General features: G+C 37.5%; 1 protein-coding gene across 2 annotated transcripts in view; it reads right to left on the bottom strand.

The window, feature by feature from the left end:
• Positions 1-11,032: 11,032 nt before the first annotated feature.
• LOC140152742 (importin subunit beta-1-like) overlaps positions 11,033-19,441 on the bottom strand; it is a 67,370-nt gene continuing 58,961 nt past the window's right edge. For both annotated transcript variants that reach the window (XM_072175222.1, XM_072175221.1), the window contains exon 23: positions 11,033-18,549. The gene's annotated coding sequence lies outside the window, so the exon portion shown is untranslated. The remainder of the gene's footprint in view (positions 18,550-19,441) is intronic.

The following is a 19,441-nucleotide window of genomic DNA, read 5'->3' on the forward strand; positions in this document are numbered from 1 at the left end:
AGAGTAGTAATGTATATGCTATTGCACTCTCTTTTCCTCAGAAATCCAATGGACACGTGATATGATATTACTTTAAAAGTCAAAATTTTCCGGGTTTACGCACTCTTGCAGTTTTATTCGCCTTTATAATGAATAATATAACAAAACTTTTAGTGAACTTTTTCGGGACTATACACAGGAATTCAGGAATTAATGCTTATTCTCTAAACATTTAATAAAAAGTTGGAAGAATGTTTTGCAATATTCCTGGAAGAATGGATCAAGTCCGGGGGGGGGGGCACTCAACTTTTGAAAAGTGACAGTATGTGCCTGTCAATAGGCCCCCTTTTTGAAGTTGAATCAGTGCCCATGATCCCCCTTTTTTAAAAACCCATACCAGATGACCCCTTTTTTTAGGCCCAGCTACCCAATGACCCCTTTTTCTAAAATTGTACAATCAAAATGTCACAAAATAGTGCAGAAACTTTCAAATTCTGTTATTTCAGCAAATTTGTATTGTAAATTTGGGACAAAAAATAGAATTTTCCTCCAATTTTTTTTTTTTTTAATTTTCTACCCGATTACCCATTTTTTTGACATTTAGGGGGGCCTATACCCTGACCCCGGTTTTCACTATATTTTACCCAATGACCCCCTTTTTCATTTTGTTTGTACTCAATGACCCCGGGGCCGGACACCCCCCCCCCCTTTAAAAACAACATTTTGTACCGATAGGCCGTACTTAAGGGATCTAAAATGAGCGTTTATTGCGTTTCGACAGTATTTTTTGTGGGACATGAGAGCACCTCAGACCTATCATATTGCATTCTGAATACGAAGCATGTTTTTCTGATATCAAATAATTTTCATTTTTGAAAATCACAATATAATACAAATTTTATGACAAATTATAAAATTTAATATTTTTCAAATTTTTGATATATAACAGTCCTCGAAGTAAATTATATAAATCTATTGATATATTCTTAAAGTGTATGTAGCAGGGAGGAAAAGCCGACGATCAATTGAAAATTTTGACCTTTCATATTGAAGATATGGATTTTTTCCCAAAAGACCTAATTTTTTTTTTTTTTTTTTTTGGGAAAAAAATCCATATCTTCAATACGAAAGGTCAAAATTTTAAATTGATCGTCGGCTTTTCATCCCACCTACATACACTTTAAGTATAAATATTCAGATTTATAAAGTTTACTTCAAGTACTGTTAAATATCAAAAATATCAATTTTTAATGATTTGCCATAAAATGTGTATTAAATTGCGAATTTCAAAAAATCAAAATTATTTGATATCAGAATGACATCTTCGTATTCAGAATGCAATTCGATCTGTCTGATGTGCTCTAATGTCCCAAAATAAATACTGTCCAAACGTTCATACCCCACCCCACAAACGGCAACAATAATTTGTTGTTATAGCGAAAGAGTAATCATGGTATAGGGGCCTACTATTGGTAACAAGCAGGGCCACAGGGAAAAGGTGAAATACGAAGGTCTTTCTTAAAGTTTAAAACATCATCACGGAACTAAATCCGTGAAATAGAGTAAAAACAACCAGTAAACGGGTAAAATCCAAAATATCAATTCTTATAAATATGTGACCAGCTCCAACAAAACCCCGAACAAGTCGGCAGACATGTTTTTGAGTATAGGCCTTTAAAGATGACATTCCCATAAGAAAAAAAATGCATGGTATTTGACTGTGAAACTATGTGCATGACAAATCAGGCTGATGGTCCGGTGATTGGCACACTCTTTCAAATTTCCCTTCTTTGGCAGTGGAATAAATACTGCCCTGCACCAGTCTCTCGGCCATTTCTTCTTTTTCCAGATGATACCACATAGACGCCACATTAGGTCTATCCCTTCTTTCCCAGTTGCCTTCCACAACTCAGAAGCTACATTATCAATGCCAGGTGACTTAGCATTTTCATTTGTTCCATGGCAAGCTCAACTTCAGATCTCAATGGTGGAGGTTCTTCCTCACTCGTTTCACACTGTACATACACCTTGTCATCTTGTGCCTCAAACAGCTGGGAACTATACTGAACCCATCGCCTTTTGATGTCTACACTTTCGGTAAGAGTGTTACCTTTCTCATCATTTATAACATCCATCCTGGGGGTCCACTTCTTGGTAAGTTCTTTGGCAATACCAAAAGCTATTTTTGAGTCACCCTTACATCTTTCCATTTCCACACACTTCCTTTCGATGTAGTTTCTTTTGTCCTCCTTAACACTTTTGGAGACCTCTTTGTTTAAGCGTGCCCATTCTTCCTTTCCTCCATCTGCCTTTGCTCTCTTCCTGTCATCAGCTAGGTTTAAGGTCTGCTGAGAGATCCACGGCTGTTTCCGTTTCATCTTTCTAGGGATGTACTTCTTTGCTGTGCTCTGGACTGCTTCTTTCATGTCTTCCCACAATTCATTTGGGGTCTGCTCCTCTTCATTAACTTTCAGTAACTCATCAAACCTGTTCTTCACATCTACTGAATATTGAGTGGGAATGTTGTCAACATCATACCTGGTAGGTGGTGCATTGTCTCTCTTAGCTCTCAGTTTTAGTTTTACTTTGGCTACAAGTAGCTGATGGTCACTACCACAGTCAGCGCCTGGTCGTGTCCTGACATTTTGGAGTGATGTTCTCCACCTCTTCCTGACCATGATGTAATCGATCTTCAGAAGCACTTTACTTGCATGACTTGTGGACTTTCAAATCTTTGAAAGTACTTATTAACAATTGAACTATGATAATCCCTATTCAATCCAGTGTAAGGCAGGAAACTAATTAGCCCAGGCATCACTCAGAATAGCAAATTGGCAAAAATATCAAATATCATTTACAAAATTGTCAATATCTTGAAAAGTATTGATGTTATATAGGGCCTATATATAATTTTGGTATTATTTTAAAGCTTATTGTCTATAAGTGCTTAAACTTTTATTTAAACCACGAAATGTCAAAAATGCGACTTGTTCCTGGTTTTATCAGAACGAGTCACATAACTTAATAAAAAAAATGCAGAAAGCGCCAGCACGTAAGCATGGTAAATACATATTACATTAATAGCAGGACAAAGTCCACCAGATATGGTGACACCCAATGGCAATGGAGAGTGAATTAATCACATCAGATAAAAGGCCCCAATAAATGATTCAACTATAAACGGTAGTTTACACAGTAGATCCGTATTTACACAGGTTCAAACTGAGACGTAATACTGATGACGTACATTAATTATTGAGTTGACTGCAGCAAATATATAATTCTCCTTTTCTAAAAACGCGACTATTCGCCGTTATAGAAGTGATGATGTAACATGATTAACTACCATAGTAATAGGTTAAAACAATTTTTGAATAGGCCTATATCGCACTGCACTAGTGCGTTCACGCGGTACCTCTGTATTGAACCATAGATGTCAAAGAACAGCGATAAAGACCTGGATCGTAATTCTATAGAATATTCATATCATGACAAATATGTAAGACTGTATCTTTGAAAAGAGCGGTACCGTATTGCAGACATACAGAGGTGATGAGTGCAAACTGCTTAAGTTGTAGTGCATGGCAATATATTCAAAAATGGTTTTAACCTATTTCCATGGTAGTTAATCCTGTTTACGGTGAATAGACTTGTTTGGGATTTATCAGCTTTGACGCATACTCCAACCCTAATGTTTAAAAATTATACGAGGCAGATAGTATACCTCCGTCCATCTCCGACACATTCGCGCCTTATCAACGAGGCCAATGATATTTTTTAAACCGGAGATGCATTGGTAGGGAGTTTCCCTGCTAGCCTATTTCAATAATGACCACTGTATTACAAGTAGGTATTTGTTAATGATATTGACATAAGATACAGATAGTGTTATCGTCTTCCTTTTTAGTTTATTTCATGTTGCTCGGTAGCCTATATACATGCAAATGACATGCAATTGGTAAGGCTTCGATAGACTCATGTTTTCCGTTTTTAAAACATATTTACATTGAAAAATTCGATGTCTCAAAAATAAGAGAAAAGAATTGTTCTGTTCACGAACGAACCTTTGAACCTTTTTGCGATCCGTCATAATATGATGTTAGCTTTATACCCTAACATTCCGTCCAAGAAGTAAAATTGACTGTCGAAAGCGGTTTTAGATTTTAGCCGGATTTTGTATTATACAAGGTTTGCAAGTCAAGATATGATGACCATATGCTATAGTGTTTCGGTTATGAACATGGAGAACCTCGCTCCGAAGAAGAGTCGGCTGAGAAACGAATTTTCTACCCATGAAAAGCAACAGTGCCGAACTTGCATGAGCCGTGCATGAACTCCAAAAATATACTGATTTCCTGTAGGCCGACACTTTTACTTTATTCATTCATAAACTAATAGATAAGACAAAAATTGAGTTTCACTGATTCAGTCAATATTGTAACGAAAATAAGATAGGCCTCTGCCTACACACAATGGAAGAAGTAACTTACTTGCTATGACAACAGCAGAAACAACAACCAACATCTTCATAATGAAATAGTTTGTCGAGCTGGACGCCATAATTTTCATCCTCTGCGCATCCTCTGGTATGAAATGCTAAGTGTGTTTTATTCCGGGAACAAACCTGGTTCACTTATTATGGTTGCTGGGACGCGTTTTACAGTCTGATCATGTGACCAAGCTGATCAAAGTACAATCCATGCTGTCAGGTTAGATATTTCTTGGACATGAAAGGATTCCCAGTGACATATGATCTACATAATGATACCAAACACGTCTGTGTTTGTATAACACACACTGTTCCTCGGTATCATTTTCATTGCTTTATTTATTGTAGTACTGTGTCCTGCATACCAGATAAAAGTTTCATCACATTTATTCCGCTTCATGGTCTTAATGCACAAATTAAGGTCCGCCCCTTAACCTAATTTGTTTACTTTAGGTGCTCAATTAGTGGTAATCAACTCATTTGGATTTGGTATAATATCAATTTCATCAATGTCGTAAAATGTACATTTTACTGCCAGCAGTGGAAAGGGAACCCGTTTCCTCATGACAGGTGAAGTGGTGAACGACATAATCTAGTGGCAGGATGATAGAGAGAATACAATATTCACAACTGTTGATTAATATAATTATTTGAAACTTTTAAACTAATTCACACAAGCAAAATGAAAACTCACTCAGAAATTTTCGTGACTCATCCGAGTTCACTTCTTCAGCTGTTGTGACTGCTGGTAGACGTTAGCGGTACTGGAGTCACGTGATCGATCTTGAGATATCGATCTATGTGACTCCAGAAGCCTTCCGTAGGTCTTGGGGAGGTGGTGGCGGCCTCTGTCTTGGTTGAGGTCTGGGTTGTTGGTAGCTATGTAAATGTTGATTAATAGTTTTCCAAATAACCAGTTGTTAAACATCACATGCTAATTTTGACCATTTTATGGTAACAAAAATGATACACTCTGCAGGATGGAACATATTGGGTCATAACATGCAGAATTGATCCCGTTTTCATAAGGAAATTGTTTCAAAAATCTTGAAACAAAATGTAGAAATTGTCAATTTTGCAGGAAAACAGGTTATTCTTTGTTTGCTTGTTTGTTTAAACGGTCGTTCCGTGTGGAGACACGCTTGGGTCCTGATGGGACCAAGCTCAAAGAAAATCAGTAACTTATTCAAAGGGATCATTCAATCATATCATTTCATTTCATTTCATTCGGCTGCGAAGCAGGCGACTACAAAGTTTCTCCATACGAATTGAAGCCAAAGTGGTAAGGGCATCTGGCAGTAAAAAGTTGTCAAAGTCCCCCAACAGTTTTTGCATATAAGACAAGTAGGGTGTTCTTTGCCTTCCAGGTCTTCTTTTACCATGTAATGGAGTGTAGAGAGCATATCTTCTGCATGGTTCACCTTCCTGCATCCTCAGGATATGTCCTTGTCGTGATTTGACAGAGTTGATAAGAGGCACAGTGTTGGTGACGGTATAGATCCCTTCATTACTAATAATTATGGTCAGTGCGCTTGATGTTCAACATTATCCTGTAAGTGTAACATGTGGCACTGAAAGCGCTGATCTTATTTTCCATATCAGTAGATATCACCTAGGACTCTCAGCCATAGAGCAATACTGAAACGCAAGTGGTGTGAAAAGCTTGACTTTTGTTGCAAGTGATTATTGGGCTTCTCCACAGATTCCAGTTTCCAAAATGCATGTATGCAAAGCGCCTTCCGTTAGGAGAGGTCACTGGGGCTAGAGCCCATCATGGAACCAAGATATTTAAAATCATAACGGGATCATATGTGGGATTACCGTAGTCCTCTGGATATCTGATCGTAAACAGTCAAGTCACAAGAAGTCCAGCTTTGCGGGCGAATTTATGTTGTCTGAATTTAAGTCTGACGTCGCGTTTTCAGTTGACCAGTGGCTTTCGATAATTATTGGCCTTCAAGTGATCAGCTTTGTGCAAGGCTTCGTTCTCCCGATGACGTTTTATCATGTTTATGCAGCGGAAGACCTGAGGCAAATTTTAGCCGCTGCATCTGTCCCAACAGAAAATCGCCCACAAATCTCTTTGCCGATGAATGCGTCGTGTATATCGGGGGAAAGGAACTCCGCCTTAAAACTCCTGGATGATTTGAATAAGCTACACAAATGGCGGGATCAGTGGCTTATGGAGTTTAACGCCTCTAAGTGTTACGTCTTGAAGATTTCAAACAAAATGAACCCACCTACAGCAACTTTTTACTTCTTCTTCTTCTTCCGGTAAAGTGCTGCTTCATCTGGATGAAGATAATCGCACTGCGGAAGCGCACATGCGTGGAACAAGTTGTGACGCAACCTTATCTTGGTGCAATTATATACAAGTGCAAGTAAAAAGTCCTGGTCCTCTGGTGCAGGCTAGGTGGTTGGCCCCAGCAACGCAGTCTTGAATGCGTTGAGGGAAGCTTGGTGAGCAGGATCGAATGCCAGGTTGTTCCAATCTCTGCATGTGCGGGGGAAGAAGGATGAGGCATATACCTGGGTGCTGCAGTACGGCAAGGTGAATCGGGATCCGTGCCCTCTGGTCCTAGTTGATGACTCGGTTAGGTGATCACGCCAGTTGATGTCAACAAGGTTGTAGCGGATCCGGTACATCATTGCGGAAAAGGTCTAGAGCCCGGCTCTAGAGGAAGTTACTTCCTATCCATATCTTGGAGTGGAATTGGACAATCTCAGATGAGACGTACATATCAACAAGAAGTCAAACAAAACCACTGGCTTGCTACACAGAAATCTGTAGTTCTGCTCCCACGAAGTGAAGAAAATCACTGTTTGGGACCCACATTTTTAAAAAGATATTCAAAAACTAGAGATGGTTTAACGACGTGCCGCCAGATTTTGCATGAATGACTTCTACTTCTCCGTACGGTGATTCTTGGTAGACCAATATTCACTGGTATCTCGCCAAGTGGTGCAACATCACATTCGGTGCAGAAACTAACACAAAAAATCCTTACACCCGCCACCAACAAAGAAGTGAATAACAAATAAAATTGAAGTGCGAGTAAAAGACTCTTGACTTAGAATAGATGAAGTGTGAGACATCTGCCGTTGAAGTTGAGTCCATGTACAGCTCTTCTTGCCTTCTGGTGGCAGTGGTCTGGTCTTAGATGAGTGTTGAATTGAAAATCTTGACTGTGGGTTTGTTGATGATGGCTAGTGGAAGTTTGTTTTATGCTGTAATGGTTCTTGGGTAAAAGCTGTACTTATATAAATCTGATCTCGGTGTGATGATGGTGTACTGTGCTTCATGCTGGTTCCTTAACTGTTGATGACTTGGTTGTTGTGTAATGGCTGGGAATTTCTGCCTTAGTTTCCTGATGGTGGATCATGAAGTACCTTGAGACTTGTCTTCTCTGCTGAAGTGTCGGCAGTTCCAAGTCAGTCATCATTAGTTTTTCTGCCGAAACTGCTGGTAACATGCAAACCTTTTCTTTGTACATCTTCCAGGGAAGTTATTTCTTTCTGGTGATGTGGGTCCCAGTAAGAAGAAGAAGCATATTCTAATGTTGGTCTTATTAATGAGGTATACGCCTGTTTCTTTACTTACTTTGGACAGCTGTATACATGGTATAAGTTCCTCTGAAAAAAGTTGAGGGTTTTGTGTGCTTTGCCAGTGAGAGCTTTGACATGGTGTTTCCATTCCAAACCAAAGGAGATTTCTGCTCCAAGGTAGGGACTGTGGTCGAGGTGAACTAGGTCTGTTCACATATTATAATTATGCTGGATAACTTTCCTTTTCCTTGAAACACGAAGAAGGGTGCACTTATATTTGGGTTGTTCAACTAATTTGCCTGACCAGTTGACCATGGTCTTGAGATTAGACTGAAGTTTATCAGCATCAATCTGGGATTTAGTCTTTTTGTAGACCAAGAAATCATCAGCAAAGAGCTTTATGGTGCTATATTATCTTCTTCAATGTCGTTAATATAAAGGATGAGCAGCAGAGGACCTAATACTGTCCCCTGGTGGACTCCTGAGATGACACGTATTTCCTCTGAGCATTCTCTATCAACTACCACTGATCACAGTCTATGCACTGATTTTGTTCTTCCTGTGAGCCAATTCTTAATCTAGTTGTATCTCCTCGGACATGTCGGATTCCATTATACCAGTCCAGTTTATATAGAAGGCGTTGGTTGGGCACGGAATCAAACGCCTCTAAAAGTCAAAAATAAGGTAATCAATCACCGTTGATCCAATCCCCTGGCTAGGTCTTCAATTATTGTTGTGAATAGCTGGGTTACACAATTGTAATTCTCTCTAAACGCAAGCTGAGATGAAGAGAGCATGTTTTTATCATCTAGATGTTGCCTGATGTTATTGGCTAGACTATGCGCATTTTGCATGTCATACTGGTGTAGGAAACGGGTCGATAGTTCCCAGGATCACTACGCTCGCCCTTCTTGTAGATAGCAGATATATTTGCAGTCTTCCAGTCAGGCGGGACCTCGCCAGTTCCTAAAAATAGGCTGAAGATGTCACTCAGTAGGCCTATCGGTGCAAGTATGGATGAAATATTCTTGAGCATCCAGGTAGATACCTTGTCAGGTCCAATTGCCTTCCTTCCAGCCAGCAGTTTCTCAACTCCATTGGCACTAATTTTAATGCCAGTCATGGATTCAATACTACTTGGTCCTTTGTCTGGTTTAAACGTCAGGTTTGAAGAAAAGAAGATAGATTTGTATTGTTGCGAAAGTATTTCGGCTTTCTATTTAGCTTGACTGAACAGCTTGTAACCACAAACCAGTGAGGGAATGCCTATCTTATCCATCTTAAGTGACTTGACATATCCCCACAGCTTTTTGACCATGCTCAGAAAAGCAGTGTGCTCGCCGAACTCAAATGGGATTCACTTAAAGGAGTATTTCGTGATCCTAGCATCCTCTTTTCATGACATTTTTCAGTAGATATCCATGAAAAAAACTTATTCCCAAAATTTCAGTTGATTCTGACTTAGAGTTTGCGTGTTACTATAATACTAGTATGCATGATTATGTGTATACACTTTTCCATAGGCCACTGTTGTTATTTCGTTCTAGTACACCAGAACGTAGTTCAAATTTGACGACATTTTTGCTGAACGAATTAATCTGCAATTAAACTTCTTTTGAGAAAAGTGGGAGGTTGAGGCTGTGGATCACGAAATGCCTTTTTAAGGAAAGAAGAAAGCAACGTAGACTCACTATAAAAAATTGAAAAATATCCGACGCCATCCAGCATCTGATACCCGCTGTAGCTAGGTGGAGTCACAGCAGAAAACTTCATATGCCAACCACCAAAGGTAACTTATATACAGGATGTATCAAAATAAAGTATACAGTTCGAAAAATACCACTAGGTAAAAAGTATTTGGTCAAAATATTAGTACTTTACTTGATAGCTGAATCAAGATCTTGTCCTCCCACCACTGTAAAATCACTGTGACGGACGTATAAGGACGCAGTGGCTTTTTTCACACCACGTCTTATGAGAGGTCCGTCCTGCCTGGGATGTCAACTTGTACAATTATGTATCTCTGGACTTCATCAAGATCTGCAGGAGGACTTGTGACAACCTTTGCTTTTCGATAGCCCCACAAGAAGAAATCCTAAGATCAGGAGATCTTATGGGCCATCCCGCTTGGTGCTTCAAATCAATCACACGATTGCCAAACAAAACTCTGTAACGTGTTCTGTCATTTACTGTAAGGAAAGTGGTGATTTACATGTTATTTTAATTGGACTTTGGGCAACTGCATTTTTACACGGCTTACAAAAATAACAACAGAGTCCTTATTAATGGTCACACTCCAGTGATTTTACAGTTGTGCGAGTTGTATACTTTATTTTGATACACCTTGTAGATACTCCTTCCCTCGCACAACTCGAGAATGGAATGGACTCACAAAGTCAGTTGTCACTTCACCAAGTCTAAAGCCTTCAAACAGCACTTCAGGAACAACACATTTAATTATCATGCGCGCAGCAGTAATTTCGCCACCAACAAGTTGACGTGATGCTATAATAAGCACTATACAAGCAGAAGCAACAGTCGTACGCAAGTTGTCTCCAGCGAGCTCTATCATGTCTAAAATCTTTCTGATACTCCATTCAGGATTATCCTCATTACATAGTGGACATCCGTCTGTTGTCTTGGATGCATTTTCAGACCAACATACTGCAGCTTCTCACAGGATTGGGTTTTAACTCCCTGGAATGTCTGAAGAGGTTGTTATGTTGTATGCAAATTCTACTGTATGTAGGTCACTGCGGATCGCAACATCTCCTGGACGAGTTGCAAATCTAGAGCCTTTAAATGATTGACAAGAGCACACACAATCAGTTACTATGAAAATGGTGCCACATTCCCTTACCAATCGGAACGCTCCTTCTTATTGCCTATACGAACGATTCAAGGCAAAACGTGAGAATAACCTGCGTTTACTGATCAGTTAGTTAAGATCCTAAAAATGGTTATTACCATTACGAAAATTACTATTTATCCACTTAAAAATGACAGGAATTGATACAATTGTAAATGTGCAACAAGGTTTCCCATGTCTTTTTATTAGTATAGTCGGTATCAAAGATGACAATAAAACATGGTACAATTTCATCTTGTTACATTTTTACATTATTGGTGTTATCTCAATAACTTCATTCAAATTTTTTACCAACTGCAACGCAAGTGTAAAACCTCATTTTATACTTTAAACCCATCTTGTTTTGGTTCTATTGGTATTACTCCTGGAGTTTATCACCTTGTTTAAAACAAAATATTTCTTCAATAATTCGATTGTCGTAAGTAATGTTTTTGTTGGGTGATACTTTCATATTGACTTGAATACAAAAAAATCTTGTCCTAACGACTTTGGCAGAATACTTAGTACCGATTGATACAATACACCAAAACCCCAGTCAGCATCCATAGATAACGTGACATTTAGCTGTGCACACCAATATATCAGCTGCTGACATCACCATGGATACAAAACCCAAATCAGTGATTTAATGACAATCTTTACAAAAGTAGGAACATTTTATTAACCAAATCACACAGTGGCTTGTTCCTCTTAATAATAGTTTTCCTGCTTTTAGAAATGTTTTTGTTAAATTGAGTTGTGATAGAATTTTAAGCAATCAATATCATATTACCCTACAAGTAAACTAATCCTTTCCAATGCAATTATCATGAAAAAATATAAAATGTGCCAAATTCTTCAAATTGTATTATCAGTACCGTTGGAATGTTATAATCAATTGTATATTCCTATCCCTGTATGCCTATAAAGTGAGGATTTACACTACACACATTTTAGCTGAAAAAAGAAGAAATTGACTTTCTCTTGACCCAACCTTGGCTTGACTAGACATCAAACAAAAAGATGTCCATAAACATCTTCTTTTCCCCCATTTTAAATATTCATTCGGACAAACATGTCCGGTACTACTGAATAACGCTTTTTGTTTAGATTAAGCTTCAAATTTATAGACACTTTGGTTCCTGAACTGTACAAATAGAAAAAAAGGAACTTAGTAATTTCAAACATTTAGCCTTGTCTAGTGTCAATTCTTTTGTACAATATACACAGCACATAAGATTTAGGTGCAATTTAAGGGATGGACTCTTTACAGACGGGAAACAAAGATCGACAACCAACCACAACATTGTAACCATATTACAACTTTCTGTCCACTTGCAAGTTTTCTCAGGTTTTTGAACAGGTAGCTGGAAAAATGACTAAATGCTTTCAATTGAGCAATGATGATGGTTTTACAAAGACAACAGGTTTACAAACAAAAAGCAAATATAATATTAACACATGGAGATAACCTCACAAATCAAAAATAACAAAACCATTGTTGGCCATTCCGGGTCAGATCACACAAATGGGTTAAACCTGACCCCCCCCCCTTTAAATTTGCTGTATGGCGAAACTGAGGCTGAAAATTCAAGTTTTAGCCCCATCAAACCATCAGTTTTCATCCTACTGAGTGACCATCAATTTTTGGTAATTTTGGACAAAATGACCAAGACCACCAATTTTTAAACAATATCTCCATAAAAAAGTGGGACACATTTGTTGATACCTGTGTCTTTGAAAAGCAATTTTTGAAATAAGAACAATTTGTAATGCATTTACCCATGTGCATAAAACTGCATTTAGCAACTTGACTCGGGGCTCTGGAAACGTAGCTTATTATTGTACAGTGACTAGCAAGTACTTGATCACTCTTATACCGCATAGGAAATGGCATTCTCCACAATGCTACAGCACATGTACGATGTTGCATCTTAACAGAGACAAGTATTTCACAGCCTTTGGTAATTTAAATTTGATAAGATGTGCCCCCTTCTAGACTGAAAAACAGGAGTTCCTAACCATGAGTTCATAATGGGGTCACAAACTCGGCTTATGGAGTCATAAACTCACAATATGGGGTCGCGTAAGGTGGAACATGTAATACAATTTGGAAATGGGGATGGAAATGGGATCAAATTAAAAAAAACAAAAGTTTGGAACCTCTAATGAAAAGGTTGATTTGTTGGATGCAATTCATTTATCTTCAGGTTGTTCAAGTATGATCCCATCAAGACTCATGTATGATTATAGATCAACCCACAGCAGCTGAAAGGAGTATCCCATCATGCATTGGAGTATCCCATCATGCATTGCAGTATATCTGCTTGCTTCATAGCAAATGTATACAAAATATAAACAAGAGCCGCTTAGATATTGAGAGTTATTGATAGATTCACAATACTCTAGGGGTGATATTTTTTCAAACAAAAGTCTAAGCTTCCCTGATTTAAGTGAGTAATTGAAAGTTGAAGTGTGGGATTTTGTGTTCATTTTCTATGCCACAGTCAATTCTATTATGGTACCACAAAGCATAATGGGATACTCCCTTCAGCTGCTGTGAGATCAACCAGTGAAAAACCAACAATGCTGGGAATTACACAAGCAACATGAATAAGAAAACATGATATGGAAAAAAACAAAAAACATTTGATACCAAACAAATTCTGACAAATAAAAAGTTCATGAATAATAATAATGCAAAATATTTCTTGACATTCAAAGCTTTGTTAGGAAAATGGGTTCTTCCTGTTGCAATCCATACACCACCTATGGACGACATAACTTTAATCTCCCACACAGGAGATTTCAAATGAGACTACCTGAATAGGCCACTTCATTTGAAATTTACACTGTGTGGATGATTAATGTCATGTCTTCATATTCATACGGGTTCCAATGGTTTGGTTTTAAGTATGACTAATCCAGTATTATTTCCTATTAATAATAATAAATAAACTATTTGAATTCATACCAATTACTGGTAAATCTGTTCATGCCTAGGCTTATTGTAATTACCGTTTACACACTAACAAACCAGGAATTATCATTAAACCAGACATGATAAACCAGATGGAACAAATAACCGGCACAATCGAGGGCTCCACACAAAGCCTTATCTCCAATCATGTTTATGAATACCATTACTCATGGGAGCTAATGGAGATAAGGCTTTGTTGTACTGAACCCTCAACATAACATGTCACAAGACATGGGGTTAGAACAAAACCATTTTCATGGAACAAGACCGTTTTAAAGCAGTTCCGCAGCTTAGTAAAAAAATCACCTCTACATTTCAACTGGTAATTGTAATCAACCATATTACAAAAGTACATGGGGACAAATGTTACTACATACTAAATCATTCAGCAAGTTGCTGTGCATGGACAAGTAGGCAAATATTCACAAAAAAGGATAACCTTCAAATATGAAGGTTTGCTATGTCAAATCTAACTCTAATCATAACCCTAACCCAGCCCTAGCTAACTTTATTTGACATAGCAAACATTATATTTGACATGGTAAACCTTCCTACATAGCGGGCGGACACCACTTGAGCTATGAGGATGTTTGCTCAGTCACTAACACATCTCCCCTTGCTGCACTTCATATTCCAGAATTGCATTTTATTTCCTCCTTTTCTCTCAACATTGCATACAAACCTTTATTTTATTTGAAAAAAAAAGATGTCATTTTTTGGAAGCCAGTTTATTTACTCGCAGTAAACGTTCTTGTTGTGGTTTCCCAATCAGTATGGTTTTTTTTAGAATATATTTCTATGGGGGTCACACAACAATCAAAATCAAAATTATAATCAATAACAGGTACATAGAATTGGTTGCCTCTTCGGTCATATTTGAAGGTATGGTACAAGGTCCTTGCACTTCAGAAAAGTTGAGGGCGCGCCTTAACTTTATATAGTCTCATGGGATATACTTCTTTACCAACTTGTTCAAGATTCTCTGAAATGCACTTTTTATGACATGGAAACACCATGACTTCTGTCCACAACAATACAAACCAGAGCCCAGTCTTGCAAAACACAAAATTGGTACATTTTTGTGATAAATTGTAGCCCTGACAATACACTCATTCCCTCTGCAGGATGGAATCAAGGATGGGCTCATATTTGCATGGATTCAGTAACTATAGGTGGGTGACACCTGATAGACAGTCTCATCCCCCTCCCACTTTACCTCATCAAAATTTAAATTTTGGCATCTGCAAAGTTAGGAAACACATTTTTCCTCATATTTCCAGTAAAATTAAAGCCTGCGAAAACTATGCTTCCTCAGATGCTCTGAACAAAAAACTGCAGAAAAGTGGGGCACCACTGCTGGTGGTATGTGCTATTATTATACACTTTTTTGCTTCTAATATCCAAACCGCTGCAGAAGCAAATTAACTAAAAATTTGGAATCAATTGTTTGAGTTTCATGCTTCAATGTAAGATAGGAAATACCATTATGAAAGAATGGTCAACCCACTTTTAAGCTAGTCCCTTTTTTGTGAATACAAGTTTCAGTTCACACAACAGGAATGGAAGATAAAATATCAACAATTTTTGGAATGAACACTTTCATTTGTTGTACAAAATTGTGATTTCTTAATAAAAGCAGACTTCTTAGGATGAAGACAAGTTTTTCAAGTCTGTTATAGATTTGACAGGGTACTGCCCTCTGTGATAGAAGTAGACCTAAAACATTGAATTTCTAACATCACAAATACAGGGGATTTAACAAACCAATGAAAGACCTAGAAATAGAACAAATTTTGGAGCATATAGACCCAATCTTTTATTCTGATAATTACAAATTTCTGTTCAATCCATCAATTGCCCAGTAACTTATCAAAATATGGCTTTCTAGTCTCATAGTTCAGTACCACACACGCAGCCCCTTTAAACAAACCGTCTGGGGACACGCTCAATAGGTGATGTTGCAGATTGGGAAACTTTACCATGGTACTTTGCAGCGCCTGTCAACACATCCACAAATTACTGGGTCTCAACACACATTTTAAAATCATTCTGATTTTCTGCTTCAAAAATCTGAACATTTTGAGCATGTTGCCAGACGTTTTGTTTAAGTGACAACAAAACCACAAACCATCTGTTATCAAGACATGGATTATGGCTTTGACTTGTAATGCAGCATTTCAGACAATGCTGCTCAATGGGTAACAAACCCCATTTGCAACATTATCAAAGCTTGACAATTTTATTTATACAACCATGGTACAGAAATAAGACTTAATTATCCTAGTAAGCTCCCTCCCCTGCTTTTAACCAAATTTTTTCAGTTTGAGTTTGTCTGATACGCAAACACTATTACAAGTATGTTAGGTATCAATTACTAATGATTTCCTCTTTCAAATGTAGATTGACCTGGTTACATATCAATGCTCATTGTTTCAGTATTGAATTAAAACTGCATTAGTGCTCATATTTGATCACAACTAAGTAGGCATGGTAGTGAGTAATATCCACACATATTCATGACAGCCCCTTTTCTCTTAGCATTTTAGTTCACACACTTCCTTCTTAATATTAATGGCAACACATGGCAAAGGGGTGCTGCACGTGTGGAGATATTTTGAATTCTGATTGAGCATCATAGAGGTGGGTGGTACTGCTTATTTGGTCAAAGTAACCACCATCCTCTATGATATTACCATCATTTTATCATAGAGCCCTTTGTGCTATAAAGAAATTGGCTACAGACAAGTTTGCTTCAAAACAGCAAAACATGTCAAATATGATTAAAAATGTCAGAAGAAATACAGTAGTTCAAGACCCTTCCATTACATTGGCTTAGACTTACGGGGTTGGTTGCCCACCTTTGCACAGTACTTTTTGTGGGGCCTGAGAGCACATCAGACACACCAAATTGAATTCTGAATATGAAAAATGTCCTCCTGGTATCAAAATACAAAATTTATGGCAAATATTGAAAATTGATATTTCAGTCCTCGAGGGAAAATTTTGACCTTTAGTATTGAAGATAAACATCCAAAAAAAAACCCACCTGTCTTTTAGAGGCAAAAATGTGTATCTTCAATATATGAAAGGTCAAAATTTTCATATGATGGACAGCTTTTCCTCCCAGCTACATTTTGAGTACATATCATTAGATAAAGTTTACTTGAGGAATGTTAAATGTCAAGAATATAATTTTTAATAATGTCATAAAATCACGAATTTCAGAAAGTCAAAATAATTAGTAAAATAAAAAGTATATTCCTCGTATTCAGAATGCAATTTGGTGTGTCTGATGATGTGCTCTCAGGCCCCACAAAAATACTGTGCAAACGTTGCAATCCGATTCCTTAAACATGACCAATGGGAAATAGAAATATTGTTGACATCATTGTGGAACCTGTTGAAATGGGATCTGCCAACAATAGTTGCAATCAAACACTGCAACTGAGCAACTGATCACACAAGAATTTCCACTTAAGAGCAAGTTGTTGGATTGAGTTGAGTCTAAAACCTGATTTTCATTTTTTCTTATACAGGAGATGATCGCTATTTCACTTGCAACAAAGTGTTCGCATTAATTACTAATTCAAAACGTTGCCCGTAATAGAAGCTAACTTTTGAATATGCACTTAATAGAATAGTTTACATGAGAAGACAATCTCACCTTACAAAATAAATTAAAAAAACAAAAAGGAAAAATAAAAGATGTTTTTATAAAGCCTCCCTCCCCTACACATATCAAATTCCCCACACTCTTGCAAAATCTCTCTCACAAAAGAATTAGTTATTATATTCAGTCCCTCCAGGTGTTTGGCATTTCAGGTTTCTCCACCCCTATCATGAAAATGGAAGCTGCTGTTTACCAGACAGCTAACACAACACACATAAACATTTCCGGTAATATATGCATACCTGCACAATAAAATACAATACTATTTTCTGTTTCATAAAATTTGTTTTACTTTTAAATAACATTTTTTTAAATCTTTGGTGTTTGAAACTCCAAACAATATAACAAAAAAACAAAATGAGTAAACTAAACAATATATTTTTTGTTTTTGAAAATAATATCCGGCACAATTATCATTTTCATGATACACCAGAGTGGAGAAAATAAACAAACAAAAAAACAATTTTATAACATTTTCTATGCATATTAACATGTTTTACAATAGTTTTTTTCAGTTCAATTCTTAGAGAATTTTCAGAGAACATAATTGTAAGAAAATAGCACCCTTGAACCAAATTTTTCCATCAGGGTTATATTGTGATCTATTAATATAATATGAACGAGTACTGTCAAATGTTTGCATCATGTTTTTAAAGACATTCTGCACATGCTCATTGCATGAGTATCTTGACCTCTGGCAAAGAAAACGCCAAAAGCGTGATCTTCGTGCACGAGTCACAATTTTGGTTGATGCATTGAGAACAATTTCTTGTAAACTTCCGTCAAACCTGGAGGTAACTGTCAAAATGGCCCTGCATGATTCAACTCTGCATGATTCATGCAAGTAGCCATTTCACAGGTTATTTTGTTTTTATATGATTTGAGTACACACACACTCTCTCACTCACGACTCTCTGTTTTCGTTACATCTGTCGATGCTGCAGTACATGCAGCGGGTACCACAGCCTGATGTGCTGTTACACACAGTGTGTATGTCCACCGATGTATGCTTGATGTTCAACTCGATGCCACAGCACCTGTAAAGAAAAGCAAATGTAACAACACACTTTAACCATCATATATATTTATATAATACAAATTTCAACTTCTGATCTAAATTGGAGGTAGTAGGTGCTCTTAAATCCATGTAAAGCTGTGGCAACTCAGTAGCAGTTTTATCTTTTTTACGTATTCGCAAATTTCGCATTTGCCCAGTAGCCTTCGTTACGGGTATCCAGTAGTTTCACACAACAGCAACAGTACATGGAGGGTAACAGCTATAAATGCCATTTACTGTACATTAGTATATTTTTAAGATATAGTTACGAGAACCCCCCCCCCCCCCCCACGACTTTACATCTCTGAGTAGATATAGTGTGTTGTCTCAAGTTGAGAGAAACACTATGTTGTAGTAGTAGCTGCAAATCAGTGCATTTGCGCGGTTGCGTCGCCAGTGTAAGTACAAATCACTCTTTTACGGGCAGGTATGTGCCCCGCGGGATTAGGTTAGCGTGTGCGATTCAAATCTGCCACTGCTAAATCCAACACAGCATTACTCTCAACTTAAGATGAGACATACTATTATAGTTATAGTAATCAGTACAACCATTCATATGATGGATGCAGATTATTTATAGATTTGTTTGAAATTGTACAATGCACAATATCCTTAGATTAAGGAATTATTTCAAAACAAACATCCTCATTAAAATTTCAGTAGATTATATAATACCTCCCCACTATGTCAAAAGGACTAATGGATAAGCAAGGACTTTGGATGCATATCAATTTTGACAGGGTTGAATTTGGGCTAGGCTAGGTGTTTAGCATGTTTAAATACTGGGGTATATTAAATATCATTTAGGTAAATACCATCTGCTAGAAGGTGGAAACTCATTTTCTGCAAAAATGTCAGCTGTGCCCGTTTGC

The sequence above is a fragment of the Amphiura filiformis genome, chromosome 5, assembly GCF_039555335.1.
Source record: "Amphiura filiformis chromosome 5, Afil_fr2py, whole genome shotgun sequence".
Lineage (NCBI taxonomy): Eukaryota > Metazoa > Echinodermata > Ophiuroidea > Amphilepidida > Amphiuridae > Amphiura > Amphiura filiformis.